At 45.5% G+C, this 14763-nt stretch overlaps 1 protein-coding gene across 2 annotated transcripts in view; it reads right to left on the bottom strand.

Moving 5' to 3' along the window:
• COLEC11 (collectin subfamily member 11) overlaps nt 1-14231 on the bottom strand; it is a 35268-nt gene extending 21037 nt beyond the window's left edge. For both annotated transcript variants that reach the window (XM_075269123.1, XM_075269124.1), the window contains exon 1: nt 13955-14231. The gene's annotated coding sequence lies outside the window, so the exon portion shown is untranslated. The remainder of the gene's footprint in view (nt 1-13954) is intronic.
• Nucleotides 14232-14763: the final 532 nt, after the last annotated feature.

The raw sequence follows: 14763 nt of genomic DNA, 5'->3' as shown, positions 1-14763 counted from the left end.
GCCCAGTTTGGACCAATTAATGGTGGAGGGAGCCTCTAAACAGCCAAGTTTTGGGAAATTCATGGTGGAGGGAGCCTCTAACCAGCCCAGTTTGGACCAATTCATGGTGGAGGGAGCCTCTAAACAGCCCAGTTTGGGCAAATTCATGGTGGAGGGAGCCTCTAAAAAACCCAGTTTGGACCAATTCATGGTGGAGGGAGCCTCTAACCAGCCCAGTTTGGACCAATTAATGGTGGAGGGAGCCTCTAACCAGCCCAGTTTGGACCAATTAATGGTGGAGGGAGCCTCTAACCAGCCCAGTTTGGACCAATTAATGGTGGAGGGAGCCTCTAACCACCCCAGTTTGGACCAATTCATGGTGGAGGGAGCCTCTAACCAGCCCAGTTTGGACCAATTCATGGTGGAGGGAGCCTCTAAAAAACCCAGTTTGGACCAATTCATGGTGGAGGGAGCCTCTAAACAGCCCAGTTTGGGCAAATTCATGGTGGAGGGAGCCTCTAAACAGCCCAGTTTGGGCAAATTCATGGTGGAGGGAGCCTCTAACCAGCCCAGTTTGGACCAATTAATGGTGGAGGGAGCCTCTAAAAACCCGTTTGGACCAATTCATGGTGGAGGGAGCCTCTAACCAGCCCAGTTTGGGCAAATTCATGGTGGAGGGAGCCTCTAAACAGCCCAGTTTGGGCAAATTCATGGTGGAGGGAGCCTCTAACCAGCCCAGTTTGGACCAATTAATGGTGGAGGGAGCCTCTAACCAGCCCAGTTTGGACCAATTAATGGTGGAGGGAGCCTCTAACCAGCCCAGTTTGGACCAATTCATGGTGGAGGGAGCCTCTAACCAGCCCAGTTTGGACCAATTAATGGTGGAGGGAGCCTCTAACCACCCCAGTTTGGACCAATTCATGGTGGAGGGAGCCTCTAACCAGCCCAGTTTGGACCAATTCATGGTGGAGGGAGCCTCTAAAAAACCCAGTTTGGACCAATTCATGGTGGAGGGAGCCTCTAAACAGCCCAGTTTGGGCAAATTCATGGTGGAGGGAGCCTCTAAACAGCCCAGTTTGGGCAAATTCATGGTGGAGGGAGCCTCTAACCAGCCCAGTTTGGACCAATTAATGGTGGAGGGAGCCTCTAACCAGCCCAGTTTGGACCAATTCATGGTGGAGGGAGCCTCTAAACAGCCCAGTTTGGGCAAATTCATGGTGGAAGGAGCCTCTAACCAGCAGAGTTGTGGGAAAGCAGGGTGGAGGGAGCCTCTAACCAGCAGAGTTGGTGGAAATCAGGGTGGAGGGAGCCTCTAACCAGCAGAGTTGGGGGAAATCATGTTGGAGGGAGCCTAGTATTAGCAGAATTGTGCAACGCTTATGGTGGATGAGTATGAGGATGCGGAGGAATTGGAGAGGTTGAGTACAGACATGGAGTTTCATGTTGGGGTGCTTTACACAGGTGGGCACAAAAATGAAGGCTCTATCCAGTGGTGGTTCATTTTTATCAAAGTGAGCCGGTCGGCACTCTCAGCTGACAGACGGGTGCGCTTGTCAGTGATGATGCCACCGGCTGCACTGAACACCCTCTCAGATAGGACGCTGGCGGCAGGACAGGACAGCACCTCCAAGGCATATAGGGCAAGTTCAAGCCACAGGTCCAACTTCGACACCCAATACGTGTAGGGCGCAGAGGGGTCGGAGAGGACAGGGCTGTGGTCGGAAAGGTATTCCCGCAACATGCGCCTATACTTCTCACGCCTGGTGACACTAGGACCCTCCGTGGCGGCACTTTGGCGAGGGGGTGCCATCAAGGTGTCCCAGACCTTAGACAGTGTGCCCCTCGTTTGTGTGGACCGGTGAGAACTTGGTTGCCTACTGGAGGAACTGCCCTCCCTGCCGCCAACGTCACATGCTGGAAACATCTCCATCATATTCTGCACCAATTGCCTGTGGCAAGCATTGATGCGATTGGCCCTCCCCTCTACCGGAATAAAAGACGAGATGTTGTTTTTATACCGGGGGTCAAGGATAGCAAAGATCCAGTACTGGTTGTCCTCCATGATTTTGACAATACGCTTGTCGGTTGTAAAGCACCCCAACATGAACTCAGCCATGTCTGCCACAGTGTTAGTTGGCATGACTCCTCTGGCCCCACCGGAAAGTTCAATCTCCATTTCCTCCTCATCCTCCATGTCTACCCATCCGCGCTGCAACAATGGGACGATTCGAAGTTGCCCGGAAGCCTCCTGTATCACCATCACATCATCGGACAACTCTTCTTCCTCCTCCTCCTCCTCCTCCTCCTCCATTAAACGCAGTGAAGCGGACAGATGTGTGGACCTACTCTCCAGCTGTGACGGATCGGATGCTATCCCTAACTCCTCTGTGTGATCTGAGTTATCCCTGATGTCAATCAGGGATTCTCTCAGAACACACAAGAGCGGGATTGTAAGGCTCACCATCGCATCCTCAGAGCTCACCCTCCTTGTGGACTCCTCAAAGACCCGTAGGATGTCACAAAGGTCTCTCATCCATGGCCACTCATGGATGTGAAACTGAGGCAGCTGACTTTGTGGCACCCTAGGGTTTTGTAGCTGGTATTCCATCAAAGGTCTCTGCTGCTCAACCACTCTATTCAACATCTGAAACGTTGAGTTCCAGCGTGTGGGGACGTCGCACAAAAGCCGGTGTTGTGGCACATGCAGGCGTTGCTGGAGAGATTTTAAGCTAGCAGCGGCTACTGTCGACTTGCGAAAGTGGGCGCACATGCGCCGCACTTTCACCAGTAGCTCTGGAACATTGGGGTAGCTCTTTAGGAAACGTTGCACCACTAGGTTGAAGACGTGGGCCAGGCATGGAACATGTTGGAGTCCGGCAAGCTCCAGAGCTGCTACCAGGTTCCGGCCGTTATCACAAACGACCATGCCTGGGCCCAGGTGCAGCGGCTCAAACCATATTGCCGTCTCATCGAGGAGGGCATCCCTCACCTCGGAGGCAGTGTGCTGTCTGTCCCCCAAGCTGATCAGCTTCAGCACAGCCTGCTGACGTCTACCAACGCCAGTGCTGCAACGTTTCCAACTCGTAGCTGGGGTCAATCTAACAGCGGAGGAGGAGGCGGTGGCGGAGGAGGAGGCGGTGGCGGAGGAGGAGGCGGTAGAGGAGGAGGAGGAGGGGGGTGTTCTTCTCGTGTCCCTGCCAGGAATGTTAGGCGGGGAGACGAGGTACACCGGGCCAGTTTGGGAAGCAGTCCCAGCCTCAACTACATTCACCCAGTGTGCCGTCAGTGAAATGTAGCGTCCCTGTCCGCATGCACTTGTCCACGCGTCGGTGGTCAAGTGGACCTTTGTGCAAAGCGCGGAACTAAGGGCCCGCCTGATGTTGAGTGACACGTGCTGGTGCAAGGCGGGGACGGCACACCGGGAGAAGTAGTGACGGCTAGGGACGGCATAGCGAGGTGCCGCAGTTGCCATCAGGTCCAGGAAGGCGGGAGTTTCAACAAGCCGGAACGCCAACATCTCCTGGGCCAGCAGTTTAGCGATGTTGGCGTTCAAGGCTTGCGCGTGTGGGTGGTTAGCAGTGTATTTCTGCCGCCGCTCCAATGTCTGAGAGATGGTGGGTTGTTGTAAAGAAACGCCTGATGGTGCCTTTGATGGTGCAGGAGAAGGAGATAAGACAGGACCAGGGGAGGATGAGGTAGAAGTCAACAAAGTGGCGGAGGCAGATGAAGTGGTGTCCTGGCTCGTCCTCTGGAGTGCATCGCCAGCACAGTCAGCAGTGGCAGTGGCAGAGGCAGAGGCAGTGGCAGAGGCAGTGGCAGTGGCGTGAACGGCAGGCGGCCTTTGTCCTGCCGTTGCTGCCTGCCACTGATTCCAGTGCTTGGATTCCAAATGACGGCGCATTGAAGTGGTGGACAGGTTGCTCTTCTCAGAGCCCCTAATCAATTTCGAGAGGCAAATTGTGCAGACAACACTATATCTGTCCTCGGCGCATTCCTTGAAAAAACTCCACACCTTCGAGAAACGTGCCCTCGAGGTGGGAGTTTTTCGGGGCTGGGTACGAACTGGAACATCTTGGGAGATTCCGGGTGTGGCCTGGCTTCGCCTAAGCTGCTGACCTCTGCCTCTGCCTCTAGCTACCCTTTTTGGTGCTGCACCTGCCTCAACATCCACACTACTTTCCCCGCTTGACATCCCCCCTGTCCAGGTCGGGTCAGTGTCCTCATCATCCACCACTTCCTCTTCCAACTCCTGTCTCATCTCCTCCTCCCGCACAATGCGCCGGTCAACTGGATGCCCTGACGGCAACTGCGTCACATCATCGTCGATGAGGGTGGGTTGCTGGTCATCCACCACCAAATCGAACGGAGATGGAGGAGACTCTAGTGTTTGAGCATCTGGACACAGATGCTCCTCTGTTAGGTTCATGGAATCGTGACGTGGAGAGGCAGGTTGAGGGACAATGAAAGGAGCGGAGAACAGCTCTGGGGAGCAGGGACAGTTTGGGTTATTGTTCTGTAAAGCTTCGGAATTTTGGGAGGAAGGAAGACAAGACTGTTGGGTAATAGGAGGAGAGGAGGCAGAGTCTGACTGGCTGCTGGACAATGTGCTGTAAGCGTTCTCTGACAGCCATTGCAAGACCTGTTCCTGGTTCTCGGGCCTACTAAGGTTTGTACCCTGCAGTTTAGTTAACGTGGCAAGCAACCCTGGCACTGTGGAGTGGCGCAATGCTTGCTGCCCCACAGGAGTAGGCACGGGACGCCCTGTGGCTTCACTGCTACCTTGCTCCCCAGAACCATTCCCCCGACCTCGCCCACGGCCTCGTCCACGTCCCTTTCCGGGAGCCTTGCGCATTTTGAATTCCTAGTTAGAAATTGGCACTGTATACCAGTAGTAAAAATTGTGGGTGCACGTAACCCCAATATATTCTTTGAATTCCCAGTCAGACACTGGCACTATATGGCAGTAGCAAGAAATGAGGGTATTTATAACCCCAATATATTCTTTGAATTCCCAGTCAGACAATGGCACTGTATACCAGTAGTAAAAATTGTGGGTGCACGTAACCCCAATATATTCTTTGAATTACCAGTCAGAAACTGGCACTATATGGCAGTAGCAAGAAATGAGGGTATTTGTATTCCCAATATACTCTTTGAATTCCCAGTCAGACAATGGCACTGTATACCAGTAGTAAAAATTGTGGGTGCACGTAACCCCAATATATTCTTTGAATTACCAGTCAGAAACTGGCACTATATGGCAGTAGCAAGAAATGAGGGTATTTATAACCCCAATATATTCTTTGAATTCCCAGTCAGACAATGGCACTGTATACCAGTAGTAAAAATTGTGGGTGCACGTAACCCCAATATATTCTTTGAATTCCCAGTCAGAAACTGGCACTATATGGCAGTAGCAAGAAATGAGGGTATTTGTATTCCCAATATACTCTTTGAATTCCCAGTCAGACAATGGCACTGTATACCAGTAGTAAAAATTGTGGGTGCACGTAACCCCAATATATTCTTTGAATTACCAGTCAGAAACTGGCACTATATGGCAGTAGCAAGAAATGAGGGTATTTATAACCCCAATATATTCTTTGAATTCCCAGTCAGACAATGGCACTGTATACCAGTAGTAAAAATTGTGGGTGCACGTAACCCCAATATATTCTTTGAATTACCAGTCAGAAACTGGCACTATATGGCAGTAGCAAGAAATGAGGGTATTTGTATTCCCAATATACTCTTTGAATTCCCAGTCAGACAATGGCACTGTATACCAGTAGTAAAAATTGTGGGTGCACGTAACCCCAATATATTCTTTGAATTACCAGTCAGAAACTGGCACTATATGGCAGTAGCAAGAAATGAGGGTATTTATAACCCCAATATATTCTTTGAATTCCCAGTCAGACAATGGCACTGTATACCAGTAGTAAAAATTGTGGGTGCATGTAACCCCAATATATTCTTTGAATTCCCAGTCAGAAACTGGCACTATATGGCAGTAGCAAGAAATGAGGGTATTTGTATTCCCAATATACTCTTTGAATTCCCAGTCAGACAATGGCACTGTATACCAGTAGTAAAAATTGTGGGTGCACGTAACCCCAATATATTCTTTGAATTACCAGTCAGAAACTGGCACTATATGGCAGTAGCAAGAAATGAGGGTATTTATAACCCCAATATATTCTTTTAATTCCCAGTCAGACAATGGCACTGTATACCAGTAGTAAAAATTGTGGGTGCACGTAACCCCAATATATTCTTTGAATTCCCAGTCAGAAACTGGCACTATATGGCAGTAGCAAGAAATGAGGGTATTTGTATTCCCAATATACTCTTTGAATTCCCAGTCAGACAATGGCACTGTATACCAGTAGTAAAAATTGTGGGTGCACGTAACCCCAATATATTCTTTGAATTACCAGTCAGAAACTGGCACTATATGGCAGTAGCAAGAAATGAGGGTATTTATAACCCCAATATATTCTTTGAATTCCCAGTCAGACAATGGCACTGTATACCAGTAGTAAAAATTGTGGGTGCACGTAACCCCAATATATTCTTTGAATTACCAGTCAGAAACTGGCACTATATGGCAGTAGCAAGAAATGAGGGTATTTATAACCCCAATATATTCTTTGAATTCCCAGTCAGACAATGGCACTGTATACCAGTAGTAAAAATTGTGGGTGCACGTAACCCCAATATATTCTTTGAATTCCCAGTCAGAAACTGGCACTATATGGCAGTAGCAAGAAATGAGGGTATTTGTATTCCCAATATACTCTTTGAATTCCCAGTCAGACAATGGCACTGTATACCAGTAGTAAAAATTGTGGGTGCACGTAACCCCAATATATTCTTTGAATTACCAGTCAGAAACTGGCACTATATGGCAGTAGCAAGAAATGAGGGTATTTATAACCCCAATATATTCTTTGAATTCCCAGTCAGACAATGGCACTGTATACCAGTAGTAAAAATTGTGGGTGCACGTAACCCCAATATATTCTTTGAATTACCAGTCAGAAACTGGCACTATATGGCAGTAGCAAGAAATGAGGGTATTTGTATTCCCAATATACTCTTTGAATTCCCAGTCAGACAATGGCACTGTATACCAGTAGTAAAAATTGTGGGTGCACGTAACCCCAATATATTCTTTGAATTACCAGTCAGAAACTGGCACTATATGGCAGTAGCAAGAAATGAGGGTATTTATAACCCCAATATATTCTTTGAATTCCCAGTCAGACAATGGCACTGTATACCAGTAGTAAAAATTGTGGGTGCACGTAACCCCAATATATTCTTTGAATTACCAGTCAGAAACTGGCACTATATGGCAGTAGCAAGAAATGAGGGTATTTGTATTCCCAATATACTCTTTGAATTCCCAGTCAGACAATGGCACTGTATACCAGTAGTAAAAATTGTGGGTGCACGTAACCCCAATATATTCTTTGAATTACCAGTCAGAAACTGGCACTATATGGCAGTAGCAAGAAATGAGGGTATTTATAACCCCAATATATTCTTTGAATTCCCAGTCAGACAATGGCACTGTATACCAGTAGTAAAAATTGTGGGTGCACGTAACCCCAATATATTCTTTGAATTCCCAGTCAGACACTGGCACTATATGGCAGTAGCAAGAAATGAGGGTATTTGTATTCCCAATATATTCTTTGAATTCCCAGTCAGACAATGGCACTGTATACCAGTAGTAAAAATTGTGGGTGCACGTAACCCCAATATATTCTTTGAATTACCAGTCAGACACTGGCACTATATGGCAGTAGCAAGAAATGAGGGTATTTGTATTCCCAATATATTCTTTGAATTCCCAGTCAGACAATGGCACTGTATACCAGTAGTAAAAATTGTGGGTGCACGTAACCCCAATATATTCTTTGAATTCCCAGTCAGACACTGGCACTATATGGCAGTAGCAAGAAATGAGGGTATTTGTATTCCCAATATATTCTTTGAATTCCCAGTCAGACAATGGCACTGTATACCAGTAGTAAAAATTGTGGGTGCACGTAACCCCAATATATTCTTTGAATTCCCAGTCAGACACTGGCACTATATGGCAGTAGCAAGAAATGAGGGTATTTGTATTCCCAATATATTCTTTGAATTCCCAGTCAGACAATGGCACTGTATACCAGTAGTAAAAATTGTGGGTGCACGTAACCCCAATATATTCTTTGAATTACCAGTCAGAAACTGGCACTATATGGCAGTAGCAAGAAATGAGGGTATTTGTATTCCCAATATATTCTTTGAATTCCCAGTCAGACAATGGCACTGTATACCAGTAGTAAAAATTGTGGGTGTATATAGCCCCAATTCTATTGCTAGGGGACTTGCAGGGTATTTCTGGGGTGAAGGTGGGGGGGCACACCGTTGGAACGGGTATCGGGGTATATATCGGGTATACGGGAATACACTGACAGTGTATTCCATTCAGGATCCTGGGAAAGCTGGGTTGCGGCGATTGAGCCCGTCAGTGCCACGTTACACTGACAAGCTTCTCCCTGGAATTTAGCTCTTACAAGAGCTGTTGGTTGTCTTCTCCTTCCTATCCTAGCCTGTCCCTGCCTACCCAGAATCTAAGCCCTAGCTAGCTGGACGGAAACCTCCGTCCTCGGTGAATTGCAAGCTCAGAATGACGCGAACCTGGGCGGCGCTGTTCTTTTAAATTAGAGGTCACATGTTTTCGGCAGCCAATGGGTTTTGCCTACTTTTTTCAACGTCACCGGTGTCGTAGTTCCTGTCCCACCTACCCTGCGCTGTTATTGGAGCAAAAAAGGCGCCAGGGAAGGTGGGAGGGGAATCGAGTAATGGCGCACTTTACCACGCGGTGTTCGATTCGATTCGAACATGCCGAACAGCCTAATATCCGATCGAACATGAGTTCGATAGAACACTGTTCGCTCATCTCTAATAGTCATATAAAATGTCTGTCCATGAGATAACAAACCGGAAAATAAGAGGCTTCGGGGAAAGAACACGACAAGTTATCTTAAGTATTTTCAGTTGTAACAAGTTCGTGAGATGTTTATACATATTTGTCTTCCAAGTTTATGTGTATTTTACATGACGTAATGTTAAAGAAGTATCCCCTATTAGGCTAGGGACACACTGAGTGAAGTCGCCATGGGATGAAACTGTACATGAGCTGCAGAAAAAAAAAACACCTGATTTCGGGTCTTTTTTGCCGTGATGATATTACAGAGGAAAAACAATGGTGAATTTCTTGAGGACTTTCAAGTGTTATTGCTCTGTGTGCCTATAGCCTTGAAAAAAGATGGAAGACCTGTAAGATATGCTATTGCTTTATAATCAGTAGGAGTCTGGTCTATAGGATTGTCTTGGATCCTGGATGTGAAGGCACAGCAGTACCATACCAGTGCTACAACCCCTCCAGTCTAAAGATTGGTGATAGTCTTAGAGGTTCAACTCCAACAGGGGTTTAGGGGTCCATTGGGCTATCCTACTCCATTGGACTGCACTCGTAAACCTAGACTTTGTAGATATTTGCTTAGTAAATTACAATTTCTCCTGAATATTTTCAGAAAAAAATGTATATTTATCAATGTGCTGACTTTCAACCCTGTTCAGACCTATTCAGTTCAGCTCCAGCCAAATTAGGCTCATTCAGACACAAAGTAAACCTCCAAACTCGTTTGCATGTGATCATACAGCACAACGTCTCTTTAAGGGGGCATTCACATGGAGGGAGTTGGCGCTGAGTCTGGCGCAATAACTCACGTTAGAATCGTCGCGGAAAAAAAAGCCTCCCATTGATTTCAATGGGTTCCGTGTAGAAAACGGAACCCATTGAAATCAAAGGGAGGCTTTATTTCCGTGCCGATTCTGACACGAGTTATCATGCCGGAAACAATGCCAACTCCCTCCATGTGAATGCCCTCTAAGACCTCATGCACACAGCTGAGTGTGCATCTGATGTGGAGCTAAGTTTTTATCCGAGTGATATCCAAGTGCATTCCATGACGTACTTACCTCTTTAGGGGCTTCAGATCCATTCTGTTCTGATCGCACGGAGTAGGAAGGACCTGCTCTGTTTTCATCATTATGGAAAGGATCATTGGACGTCCCGTTGGAAGTGCATTGGATGGCACATGTGCATGGAGCCTAACCTTATGTCTCTCCAGCCATATAATAGTATTTGATGGCCAAGGAATTCAGTATCTCAGGCATTTATATACAATCCTATAGGCAGAAGGAGGCTGCTTTAGGCTAAGGGCCAGTTCACACATGCTGATGTGTTCCGTCCATAAGGGTCCGCATGAGGACCCTTCCGGACGGAGTACAAGCGCAACACAAACGATTCGTACGGGCAGTGCGCGGCAAGCCCACGGACCCCATTATACTCTATGGGGCCCGTGCACTTGAACTGCACAGCACTTTCAGTTGCGCTTATGTTCCGTCCGTAGGGGTCCTCATGCGGACCCTTACGGACAGAACACATCAGCATGTGTGAACCGGGCATTAGGCCCCACGTTGCACAACGGTTTTGCCAATTACGGCATGTCTGCTGCTCCTATTTTTCCACACTGTGTGCATGGCATTCCAGAATTCTAGAATCCCGTCCACTTTGCAGGGACTGTAAAATGCCACAAAGAAATCCAGCCTTGGCCAAACGGTGGCTTTTTTGTCATATATGGCCCCAGCCTTAGGGTGACAGTGGGCCTCCTAACCTACTTTGGTAACAATGGTATATATGATTATGTCACTTTTTATATTAAGTGCTGTAAGGACTAGTGAAAAAAAAACCTCACAGAAGTCAAAACATTGCACAATTTTGTGAATAAAGATCTACTTTTTTCTGAATTTGGATTGCTGTATTTGTTTCCCAATACGGTATATGATGTGATCACGTGGTACTGGTGTGTTACCATATCAGCAAGAGGCTTATCAAAGGCCCAATAAGCTGCAGGTCAGCACCATGTTACAATGACAACCATAATATATTGCAATACGGCTAAGGTCCCAAGTTGCGGAAACCCAGTGTTTTTTGTTGCAGATTTTGCAGCAATTTTTTGAATCAAAGTCAGGAGTGGTTTCCTTTATATTTTCCATTCCTTTTTAAGCCACTCCTGATATTGGCTTAAAATATCTGCAACAAAAAAACACTGTTTGGGGGCATTCACATGGAGTAACGCCGCTGCTGTTACGAGCGCTCCCATTGAAGTGAATGGGAAGTGTTCGGCAGTCTGCCGTAACGCCGGCGTGTATGGCTATGATACACGCCCGGTGTTACTCTGTGTGAATGCCCCCTTTCTGCAACGTGGCCTTAGCCTAACAATTTATTATATTAGACATCAGAATTCACTTCAGCTGTTTTGTTGCAGGTTTTGCTGCGTTTTTTTATGCCAAAGCCAAGAATGGCTACACTCTAGGGTTTGGCTCAAAAAAGAGAAGTGAAACCTGCAATATAAAGTCATGTTTCTCCAGGGCCCCATGTTGCGAAAATCCCATGTACACATTGCAGAATTTCAAAAAACGTGAGTATTTTTGAAAACGCAGATTTTCCACTGCAGATTTTTTTCTGCAATGTGTGGATGGGGTTAGTCAGAATCCCATCCACTTTGCAGGTCCTGTAAAACCCAATGTAATTTTCCCATGGTGCCCCAGACCTTAAGGGGTTTTCTCATAAACATAACCATATTTAACCCTTTTCCATCTAAGACTTTTTTTCCTCCCCGCCTTAAAAAGCCATAACTTTTTTATTTTTCCATTCACAAGCTGAATGAGAGCTTAATTTTTACAGGACAAATGGTACTTCGAAATGGTAACATTTAATATTCCATGCAATGCACTGAGAAGCAAGAAAAAAGTTCAGAATGGGGTGGAATTAGAGAAAAAAAATGTGTTTGCATGACTTTCTTACAGGCTTTGTTTTCACGCCATTCACTGTGCAGCCAAAATAACATGATAGCTGTGGGTCGGTGCAGTCACGATGATACCAAATTTATACAGTTTGTTTGTTTTTTTTAATGTTTTTTGTAAATCCCAAACTTTACAAAAAAAATTTTGGAGTCCCATTTTCTGATACCCATAATTTTTTATATTTCCATTTAGATGGGACTGCATTCGTGTTTTTTTGTGGGGCCAGATGTACTTTTATGCATTGGGAAATTTCTATCGTTTTGTTAACTTTTTATCCAATTTTTTTTTTTTTTTATGTAGATTGTGAGTCCCACATAGAGCTCACAATGTACATTTTCCCCTATCAGTATGGGGAATATGGGATGGAAATCCATGCAAACATGGGGAGAACATACAAACTCCTTGCAGATGGTTTTATGCTCTTGGCTGGATTTGAACACCAGGACCCCAGCGCTGCAATGCTAACCACTGAGCCACCGTGTGGCCCCTACTTTTTATCCAATTTTTAATAGGAAAAATATTTTTATACGTTTGTAGAACAGGGCATTTTTGGACACAGGAAATACCTAAAGTGTATGTATTTTACTTTATTTTTTACCTTTATATGCCTTCTGGGGGGGGGGGATATGAATTCAAACTATTTCTATTACTAGTCCTTTTTGTTTATTTTTTTTTTACACTCCCTAGAGGGTCTTGAAACCCCAAGGGGTCTGGTCACTAATTCAATACGCTGGAATGCTAATGCATTGAAATGTATTGAAAAAATGCCTATACTTCTATTACAGGGTGCCTATCACAGCCTGTAATATAGACAATTGCATGACAAGTCTGAGAGCACTCAATAGGCTCCTGATTGTCATACTAACAGATTACCAGCCCTGGGGCCAACAGCTCGCTCCCAGGGCTGGCAATCCATCCCAAAATTGTGGCACCAAACGCCAGTGGGGAAATGACACCTCATTTAGCTTTGACCAAGGAATTAGGGGATTGATTCCCGCAATCAGCGTATATTACAGCAGAGACTTGGCGGCTATAGCGGCCACTCAGCTTCCACTCAGTGGCCGCTATATTTAAATACCTGACATCCGCTGCAATAATCCAATGGGTATCAGGAATGCATTGAAGACAATGAAAAGTAAAAAAATTTTGCATATATAATTAAAAATTTTACAGTCTTAAAGATTTTCTCTAACCATTGTAGTGGTGCCAATCTGTTGTCCTGGTCAGTTGCCAATGGATATGTGTGGATACAATGTGGGCCCAAACGGAGACTCAACATGAACCTAGTGGACGATGGTTAGAGAAAATATCTAAAACTACAAAATGTTTGTTTATATTTAGAAAAAATTTAATTTCTAATTTCCTATAAATTTAAATTTGGTTATGTTTATCCCTTTAAGCAACGGTTACAACAATCCTATGACCATCCGCCTTCTATTACTAACACCGCCTTTGCATCTGGGATCGGACTCATCTTGTGCACCTCTTGATCCACAGCAGATGAAACACTACTAACCCTGGACACAATGTTATGTTATCTCCAAATATTGCAGAGCTGAGACCCTTCAGTATATTGTGATGCATTGCTGGAGGTATTCCATAGTCGACCTGCGGTCGCAGGTAAACATTTTGGAATACCTTAAAGGGTATATGCACCTTCAAGATCTTCTGAACTTCTGACACATCATTCAGACCTGTCAGAAGAAATGTTCAGTGGGAATCCATTAACTGAGACCCCCACTGATCACAAGAACAAAGGGGCTTTAGAAAGTTTTGTATGCCTTGAAGTCAATAGGACAGTAATGTGACATCCGCATCCCAGGAAATCATGAATGAAGCCAACTAAAGCCTAAGAGGCAAGGTGTGCACCGGTGGGGGTTTTAGTTCATGGACCCCCAACTGGTTACGTCTTCCGACAAGTGTCAATGACATGTCAAAAGACGTTCAAAGGTTTCCATATCCTTTGACTGCGAGAATTATTCTAATCCAACTCTGCTACATCTGTAATACATTACTGCTAACATGCAGATATCCTCACCTTTATAAACAGTACGGTGTCTTAAAGACGTCCAGCTCCTTCTTATCTGTCCAATCTCTTGTCTGCTGCATTTAACCGAACCAAATGAAGACGGATAGAGAGAATGTTCTTGTGTAAGTGTCGGAGCGTGTAGTGCACTTGGTTATTACTGAGTCTCGTGTTCTTTTTCGTGTCATTTAACTATGTATTCTTTTCTCCCGTTCTCCTTGCGTGAAATTTGCTTTGAGGTACAGAAGAGAAATAAGATGTTTTGAAAAGATCTTCTGAGAACTGCGCGCAGAGTGACGTCCAAGCACAACACGGGGATGGAACCGAGCGAGCGCCTCTCCAAACACTGAATGCTGCTGACTGCAGGAATTGGAGCGACATCAGAAAGGAAGATTTAAGCCGAGATTCCCAAAACTGTTTTTCAAATAAGGAAACGCTTAAGTGACCGTGCCCAGGCAGGAAATTTCACAAGAGTACAGATACCCACAACTGAATGTCAAATAGGTGTATCTGTTAATTCTATCCTGCAGGGTGCCCCCCGATGAGGCTCATACCAGGAATACTCGCCACTGTGTTTTTCTGTTCTTTCCAATTGCTAAAGTTCTACATCCCTGTTGTATTTTATGTATTATTTATTGCAGTAATATTTGGATATCCTGGCACATAGGGGATTATCACGGTGGTGGATTAATGAGGATTCCAAAGAAATGGAGAGTTGTATCGACAATGTCCTGTAATGCCATGTAATGTCATTCTATCTGTTCTGCTGGTGCGGTGTTGCAGGACTTTTTCTACTGGGATCTCTTTCTTTATTACTAATA

Source organism: Leptodactylus fuscus, chromosome 3 (genome assembly GCF_031893055.1).
Source record: "Leptodactylus fuscus isolate aLepFus1 chromosome 3, aLepFus1.hap2, whole genome shotgun sequence".
Taxonomy (NCBI): domain Eukaryota; kingdom Metazoa; phylum Chordata; class Amphibia; order Anura; family Leptodactylidae; genus Leptodactylus; species Leptodactylus fuscus.
The sequence above is the reverse complement of the archived record's forward strand: the minus strand, read 5'-3'. Positions and strand labels throughout refer to the sequence as shown.